The sequence below is a fragment of the Salvelinus alpinus genome, chromosome 6 (assembly GCF_045679555.1).
Source record: "Salvelinus alpinus chromosome 6, SLU_Salpinus.1, whole genome shotgun sequence".
NCBI lineage: Eukaryota > Metazoa > Chordata > Actinopteri > Salmoniformes > Salmonidae > Salvelinus > Salvelinus alpinus.
The window spans coordinates 67,016,705-67,026,262 of NC_092091.1; positions in this window are offsets into that span (position 1 = coordinate 67,016,705).

Genomic DNA, 9,558 nt, shown 5'->3' on the forward strand with positions numbered 1-9,558 from the left:
CAAATCTCCCATTTATTGTCAATATTAAACCAAAGGTTGATAAATATCATACCAAATCTATTGTAAAACTAAAAGGAGGTACATCGATTTATAGACCTAAAATCGAAATGAGCTTGTTACTGTCAATTGTCAAAAGTTTTTAGCCAGGTGTGTTTCAGCGCAAAATTAGTCACACGTGACCTGGTTTCTAAATGATTGGGCCTAATGGAACGTATTAATAGGCCACTAACAACAATGTCAACATATCCACCATTACTCATTACTATGCACTCTTAGAAAAAAGGGATCCAAAAGGGTTCTTCGGCTATCCCCATAGGAGAACCCTTTTTGGTTCTAGGTACAACCCTTTTGGGTTCCATGTAGAGCCCTCTGTGGAAAGGATTCCAAAAGTGTTCTACCTGGAACCAAAAAGGGTTTTCAAAGGGGTTCTCTTAAGAGGACAGCCGAAGAACCCTTTTAGGTTCTAGAAAGCACCTTTTTTTCTAAGAGTGTGGTGTGTAATCAGTTAATCAGTTACCCAACCTCCAATATAAGCTAAAGAGAAAAGAACAGTGTCACTCAGCTTGGAAGGCCTATATCCCTTGCCTCCTATTCAATGCTGTCCCTGACAAAGTAACACAGTTGTCAACTACAGGTCTCTACCACACACTCACCAATGACATTATAAAGTATTCCTGTCTGATGGGTTCCACCTCTCACCAGTTCATTTGCTTCACCACCATGAAACAGTAAGAAAATGCAACCAAATGCAAAACCACTCCGATCTGTGATCTCAATTTATGTACACTAATTATGGTCGGATGTGAATGAAATTATAAAACTGATGTATTAAATACCCTCTCCCCAGCGAAGCTTGACTAGACTGCCGAGTTAATTGTAATTCATGGTGAAAATCTGAGAGAGAGAGAGAGAGAGAGAGAGAGAGAGAGAGAGAGAGAGAGAGAGAGAGAGAGAGAGAGAGAGAGAGAGAGAGAGAGAGAGAACCTCAGTCCCTAGAGAGAAAGAGTGAATCAGAGAGTGATTGAAATGTGGAGACAAAAAAATAATCTGTATATTTCTGCATATCCTGTGTTTCCAGATCATCAGCTTGTCATTTCGGTTTTGTTTGGCGTCTCGGACTTGATTGAGGGATTTGATGGAGATGCTCATATTAACAAACTGACATGTTATTGTGTGTCTCTCTGAGTGACACCTTTTTGGTCTTCATCTCTAATAGGAAATGTCTTTCCTTTTGTATTTATAATGTTCTCTTAGAGACCTGCTGCAGGGGCCACTGGGAGACTCCTCCTTTCTTATTTCAGTCTCTTTGTTGATAGACTCACACACACACACGCACACACACACACACACACACACACACACATTGTTTCTTTCTAGTTGACAATATAAATTGAATATATTTCACATTCGCTAATTATGAATTCGATAGAGGCCCATCAAGGCCTTACCCTCTCTCACCTAGTTTGCTAATTCATCTGCTATGTTTATGCTGAACCATTATCGCCTTGACAGTTATTTCTCCTTCATCTCTGGAAGCGTCTCTTTCATGCCACATTACTAGGCTGGATGTGACACCTCCTCTGCCTCCACTGATCAGGCGTGCGCGCTGGGGACAAAAGCCCAAACGACACTGAGATGACTCCAACTGAGACGTGTCGTGATTCTTGAAGATAGATATGAGATCTTTTTAAATGAGCGATTAATGGAGAAGGACTTTGTGATTCTGGAATGTCTAATGTTAATGTTCTCCTTTGGATATAAAAAATAATCTTTGACATTTTTTTCCCCTGGATCAAAAGTGATGGAGTAGTGTTTCTGTGAGCCTGTATGAATCAGGTATTCTTTCTGGTGTGACTGACAAGACAATAGGAAAGTTAACCCTCATCAGGGGCCATATGTATCAAATGCATCAGAGTAGGCGTGCAGATCTTGGATCAGGTTCCCCCTGTCTATGTGATCTTATTTATTATGATTTAAAAGGCTAAACTGATCCTCGATCGGCAATCCTACTCTAAGACACTTGATACATACAGCCTTTGTTTGTCATACTGATGCCATACTCCTGTGAAAGCACTCAAATGGAATGTAATGGGGGATAAATACAGGACGATTATGTAGATAGAAAGAAAATCTGCTCTAGTTTTAAAGTTTAAAACATATGAATCTAAGCTATAAAGTTTAAAACATATGAATCTAAGCTATAAAGTTTAAAACATATGAATCTAAGCTATAAAGTTTAAAACATATGAATCTAAGCTATAAAGTTTAAAACATATGAATCTAAGCTATAGCCAGCTAGCACATAACGTTCTGAGAACCATATGTTTCTTAGATCTTGGTGAGAGCATGGTTGTCCTGTGGTCATTTTGCATACAACCTTCCCACAATGTTCTGAGAATGGTACAGGATACCCAGCTAGCACATAACGTTCTGAGAACCATATGTTTCTTAGATCTTGGTGAGAGCATGGTTGTCCTGGGGTTATTTTGCATACAACCTTCCCACAATGTTCTGAGAATGGTACAGGATACCCAGCTAGCACATAATGTTCTGAGAATGGTACAGGACACCCAGCTAGCACATAATGTTCTGAGAATGGTACAGGACACTCAGCTAGCACATAATGTTCTGAGAATGGTACAGGACTCTCAGCTAGCACATAATGTTCTGAGAACCATAGGTTTCTTAGGTGGGAATTTCAGTACTTCAGCATAATGTTTCCTACAGGTTTCCCCATGATTCTATTTAAAGTCATGTTCTCAAATTGTTCAGAGAACGTTAAGAAACAATGTTCTTCTGTGGGAATTTCAGTACTTCAGCATAACGCTTTTTGCAGGTTTCCTGATGGGTCTATTTAAAGCTATGTTCTCAGAACGTTTAGAAAACTTTCCATAAAAATCACAAGAAAACATTAGTAACTCTCAAAGAACATTCTAAGAATGTTATTTAAAAAGCATACATTCCATTCTCAGCATCAACAAAACTCTCTCCATCCTCTATCTTGTTAAGGGTGTTCAGGTGTGTTGGCCGTGCCCACTAATTGGCCACACCTGATCTTAATGAGTGCTTGTTTCCTTTAAAATGGGGTCTGTTTGAATATGTCACACCCTGATCTGTTTCACCTGTCTTTGTGCTTGTCTCCAACCTCTCCAGGTGTCACCCATTATCCCCAGTGTATTTATACCTGTGTTCTCTGTTTGTCTGTTGCCAGTTTGTCTTGTCATGTCAAGTCAACCAGCGTGGTTTTCCATGCTCCTGCGGTTTCCTAGTCTCTGTTTTTCTAGTCCTCCCGGTTCTGACCTTTTGCCTGCCCTGACACCGTGCCCGCCTGCTTGACCATTCAGCCTGCCCTGACCTCGAGCCTGCCTGCCACCCTATAAACTTTAGACTCTGACCTGGTTAATGAACTTCTGCCTGTCCTCGACCTGCCTCTTGCCTGCCCCTTGCTTTTTAATAAATATCAGAGACTTGAACCATCGGCCTCCTGTGTCTGCATCTGGGTCTCGCCCTGTGTCATTATAGAATCGACTAAAATGAACAGCTTTGTATGAGTTAAAAAAACATGGCATATTTGCTCCATTCTGGTGACACAGTGGACTAATTCAATGGATAGAGAACAGAAGATCATTGGTTCAACTCTCACTGATGCCATGCCATAATAAAAAATGCGTGTTTGCATGATTAATGCTGAAGTAAATACTTTTCCTTGTGTCTTATGTGTGCTTGGAGTTTAAGGAAATTATTTAAAAAAACTCCAAATAACCTATAATTTCTGTTCTCAGAATGTTAATAAAACTTATTGTGGATAGGGGGCAGCATTTTCACGTTTGGATGAAAAGCGTGCCCAGAGTAAACTGCCTGCTACTCAGTCCCAGATGCTAATATATGCATATTATTAGTAGTATTGGATAGCAAACACTCTGAAGTTTCTAAAACTGTTTGAATCATGTCTGTGACTATAACATAACTTCTTTGGCAGGCAAAACCCAGAGGACAAACCATTCAGATGTTGTTCTTTTTTAGGTCACTCTCTTTTCAATGGGTTTTCATTGGGAATCCAGATTTCTAAGGGACCTTCCTGCAGTTCCTATCGCTTCCACTGGATGTCAACAGTCTTTAGAAATTGGTTGAAGTTTTTCCTTTGAGAAATGAAGAAGTAGCCATGTTCAGAATGAGGCTCCAGGGAAGTGTACTGTTTGTTAGAGGCGCGTGACCAGAAAGCATGCTATACATTGTTTTCCTCCGGTATTGAACACAGATCATCCCGTCTTCAATTTTATCGATTATTTACGTTAAAAAATACCTAAAGTTGTATTACAAAAGTAGTTTGAAATGTTTGGACAAAGCTTACAGGTAGCTTTTGAGATATTTTGTAGTCACGTTGTGCAAGTTGGAACCGGTGTTTTTCTGGATCAAACACGCCAAATAAATGGACATTTTGGATATATATCGATGGAATTAATCGAACAAAAGGGCCATTTGTGATGTTTATGGGACATATTGGAGTGCCAACAGAAGAAGCTCATCAAAGGTAAGGCATGAATTATATCTTTATTTCTGCGTTTTGTGTCGCACCGGGAGGGTTGAAATATGATTGTCTGCGTTTGTTTGCTTGGTTGCTATCCTCAGATAATAGCATTGTTTGCTTTCGCTGTAAAGCATGTTTTAAATCTGACATGTTGGCTGGATTCACAACAAGTGTATCTTTAATTTGGTATACTGAATGTGTGATTTCATGAAAGTTAAATTTTTATAGTCATTTATTTGAATTTGGCGCTATGCATTTTCACTGGATGTTGGCCAGGTGGGACGCTACCGTCCCACATATCCCAGAGAGGTTAATAAAACCTCCCAGGAAAACATTCAGAGAACCATAGTAAAATGTTCTCCGAACCTCCCTGCAACCTAAAAATGAACGTTCCCAGAACAGGTGAAATTTTCACTTCCATTCTCAGAAGAAAAAAAATTACATTTCGATTTTACCGGTCAGGAAACATATGGCTTCATTCCCAGATCCAATGGGACACCAATAAACATACGTTCATACAACTTCCAAGGAACCAACTGTGCTAGCTGGGTATGTATTCAGATGTTTAATTCACCCTCAGTAATCTGCACAGTTTCATTTGAAGTGACATGTTGGACATTTGAAATCAGATTGATGATAGATGTCTCAGCCATTAGGCTATTAGGCTACCAAGAACCCACGTTCCACTCCACCTTGTACAAATGTAATAATTGTCAGTGGCCCCTCATGTAGGCTAAAACATTACAACCACTATTGCTCTAGCCACTAGCCCTCTCTGACAGACACTAGACTGGGATGTAAGCTATACACAGTTCATTTTGATATTTATCCAGCAGTTAAAAACGTTCTTCACATGTCCAGCGTGAGAAAGCAATTACAGCTTAGTCAGGTACATATTCAAGTCTTTCTTTAGTCGCCCCACTCAGACTGAAGCAGAAACAGAACGTCCTTCAATCAAAGGCTGATAATAATAATTCATGCTCTGGGGGGCTCCAGGTATGCCATAAGGTCTCGTCTTCTAGGTCACGTCCAACATCATTGCTCAATATACAGATAAAGGATGTATAATTTAATAAGCAGGCAGAAGCGTTAAATAATTCATATATTCAAGTTCATTATGGCAAGAAACAGCGATATTGTGATATAATGATTTTTACTTTTGACCTTGGTCTCCGTGGTTGAGCTTCATTTTTGAGTTTTAGTTATAGCTTAACACTTCAAAATGATTCGAAAGACGCCTCATTCGGTATTCAAGAAATTGATGCCTTTTGTTTTAAATAAAATATGTTGTAAGAAAGGTGGGAGTACCTGGACTCTTTGGTTTGAATTAAATATGGCATAAGAAACGAAAGGTATTGCTAATGACTGGATGAGTTTTCCCCTCATTTATTCATATTTGTTTGATTTCTCTATTCATAAAGACTACTAGCAGTCCTCTGAGATTGAACTAGGAAAGATGGAGGGGATTGTCTGATATGAAATGTTGACAGGAGAACTAATGCTTCCTGAAAAGTCTCTAATGATGGTATACAGCTTTTCATAGAACCTCACTTCCTATACCTTAACACAGTAGTTAGGTCTGATAATGAATGGCCTGCTGCTTACTGGATGTCTCCTCCGTAGACTTGTCTTTACATTACAATCATTTTGCAGACATTATTATCCAGAGCAATTTACAGGAGCAATTAGGGTTAAGTGCATTGTTCATGTCGGCTCAGGGATTTGAACCAGTGACCTTTCGGTGACTGGCCCAATGCTCTTAACCACTAGGCTACCTGCCGCCCAGCGGGGAGTCTTAGATTTAATTTGATTGATTGATTGATTGGACCATATGGCCCACCAGACTGACACAGATTGTCCTTGACAGCAAGGGAAGTTTGGAAAGTGTCAATGTCATATCTAATAACTGAATAGCCCTTATTTCAGTCGCAGTTTGCGGTGTACTAGTCACTGTTGTTGTTCTGGACGTGGTACTTCAACAGTGTAGTAGTCGTACAGTAGTACTGCAGTCATCGTTGAAGGAGTAGCCTAGGTCCTATTGCAAATAGTGTTGTCTTTGTATCATGTATAACATGCTGTAACAGTCCCTTTGTGTCTTAGCAAATCTCATCTCATAAATTTTTCCAATTATTATTCCTTTTCGCTTTATTTCGACTGGCAGCAAAACTCCACAGACCAGCCACTGTAAAATAATTAGCTACTCACCTAATATTGCCCCGTGTAGTGCAGCAGCAGGTCATCCTGCGGATTCTGACATTTTGAATTACTTGAACAATACCTGAAGCAATCTTTGGACCTAATTAACTTCCCTGTTAGACTGAATGTACACATCATTTAAGAAGATAGATAGGGAGGAGGAGAAAAACCCATACTAACCAAGGCCCAGCCGTCCCCTAGCCTCTCCCTCTATGTGGAAACAATACTGATTCTGATTCCGCTGGTATGCAGGATATTATGTGTGTGTGTGTGTGTGTGTGTGTGTGTGTGTGTGTGTGTGTGTGTGTGTGTGTGTGTGTGTGTGTGTGTGTGTGTGTGTGTGTGTGTGTGTGTGTGTGTGTGTGTGTGTGTGTGTGTGTGTGTGTGTCTGTGTGCGCGTGAGGGAGGACCTCTCTTCTCTTTTCTTCCATCAAGTAATCAATATGCTGTTTGAATGAGTTCATTTGAATGCACTCAATCATCACCTCCTAATGTTCATGGCTCACGGGTGGAGAGCATCAGTTATGCAGGAGTGTTATATGGCGTCGGTTTGGGCCCATTCTATTAAATATTCATGGGATCAAAAAACATGCATCAAAATAGGAGCGCAGAGAATTACGTTTATGTTTCTGTTCTGTTCTGCGGAAGCCCATAGACTCTCACTGAGCATCGAGCTCAGACCTACCTATAGGGGGATGAGATTAGTTTATTTTTATAACTCATCTGAGGTTCTTTGTTTTTATTTCTCGGAGTGGTAAATATGTCAGTGGGCATATCTTGTTCTCGTTCTCTTTTCTTTGGCTTATTTGCTTTGATGGACTCCTCCAACAACATGTGCTTTCATATTATAAAGGGTCCGTGTTCTAAATAGTAGCAAGCAAGTGATGCAAAAAGATGAAATACAGTCATAACTCCAACTCTATTGAGCCTGCCACTCCTCCTCGCGCCAACTCTATTGAGCCTGCCACTCCTCCTCACTCCAACTCTATTGAGCCTGCCGCTCCTCCTCGCTCCAACTCTATTGAGCCTGCCACTCCTCCTCGCGCCAACTCTATTGAGCCTGCCACTCCTCCTCACTCCAACTCTATTGAGCCTGCCGCTCCTCCTCGCTCCAACTCTATTGAGCCTGTCACTCCTCCTCACCAACTCTATTGAGCCTGCCGCTCCTCCTCACTCCAACTCCATTGAGCCTGCCGCTCCTCCTCACTCCAACTCTATTGAGCCTGCCGCTCCTCCTCGCTCCAACTCTATTGAGCCTGTCACTCCTCCTCACTCCAACTCTATTGAGCCTGCCACTCCTCCTCACTCCAACTCTATTGAGCCTGCCGCTCCTCCTCACTCCAACTCTATTGAGCCTGCCACCTCTCCTCACTCCAACTCTATTGAGCCTGCCGCTCCTCCTCACTCCAACTCTATTGAGCCTGCAACTCCTCCTCACTCCAACTCTACTGAGCCTGCCACTCCTCCTCACCCCAACTCTATTGAGCCTGTCACTCCTCCTCGCTCCAACTCTATTGAGCCTGCCACTCCTCCTCACTCCAACTCTACTGAGCCTGCCACTCCTCCTCACCCCAACTCTATTGAGCCTGCCACTCCTCCTCACTCCAACTCTACTGAGCCTGCCACTCCTCCTCACTCCAACTCTATTGAGCCTGCCACTCCTCCTCACTCCAACTCTATTGAGCCTGTCACTCCCCCTCAGCAACTCTACTGAGCCTGCCACTCCTCCTCACCAACTCTATTGAGCCTGTCACTCCTCCTCAGCAACTCTACTGAGCCTGCCACTCCTCCTCACCAACTCTATTGAGCCTGTCACTCCTCCTCAGCAACTCTACTGAGCCTGCCACTCCTCCTCACTCCAACTCTATTGAGCCTGCCGCTCCTCCTCACTCCAACTCTATTGAGCCTGCCACTCCTCCTCACCCCAACTCTATTGAGCCTGCCGCTCCTCCTCGCTCCAACTCTATTGAGCCTGCCGCTCCTCCTCACCCCAACTCTATTGAGCCTGCCGCTCCTCCTCACCCCAACTCTATTGAGCCTGCCGCTCCTCCTCACTCCAACTCTATTGAGCCTGCCACTCCTCCTCACTCCAACTCTATTGAGCCTGCCGCTCCTCCTCACTCCAACTCTATTGAGCCTGCCGCTCCTCCTCACTCCAACTCTATTGAGCCTGCCACTCCTCCTCACTCCAACTCTATTGAGCCTGCCGCTCCTCCTCACTCCAACTCTATTGAGCCTGCCACTCCTCCTCACTCCAACTCTATTGAGCCTGCCGCTCCTCCTCACTCCAACTCTATTGAGCATGCTGCTCTTCCTCCCTCTCCATCCCCCCATCTGCCTTGCCACTCCTCTCTCTCAGAGTGAGCGTGTTTACCTTGTAGTTGTGAGTGCGTAGTATTCTCTCAGTCTCAGGCAGTTACTTTGTGTGAACAGCCGCCGTTGTTACTGATGGTATTTCTGATGGTATTTCTTCACTGCTGTCTGCCCCCCGCCCCCCCAGTCACTCTTTTTGTTATATAAAATATGTGTTTTAGACATAGAGAGTGTGTCAATTCTTTAAGATGCCCTTGGCTTTTTTGAGACAGTTTTAAGAAAGCCTTTTCTCATAAGAGGATGGATACAGTAGATCTGGATAGTGGTGGTTGTGGCCCATTCTGCTTGCGTAAACTGCATATGAAATGTTAAAGATTGTAGGCTTATCCAATCTGCCTTGAAACAGTCCCAATGAAGCTTAAGCTTCAATATGAATGAATTTAACTCAGTATCCTTTTGTACAAAGATTCAACGTTTGCTCTTTTCGGTTTGAGAACATTTTCCCAGAGCTTTTCCCATAC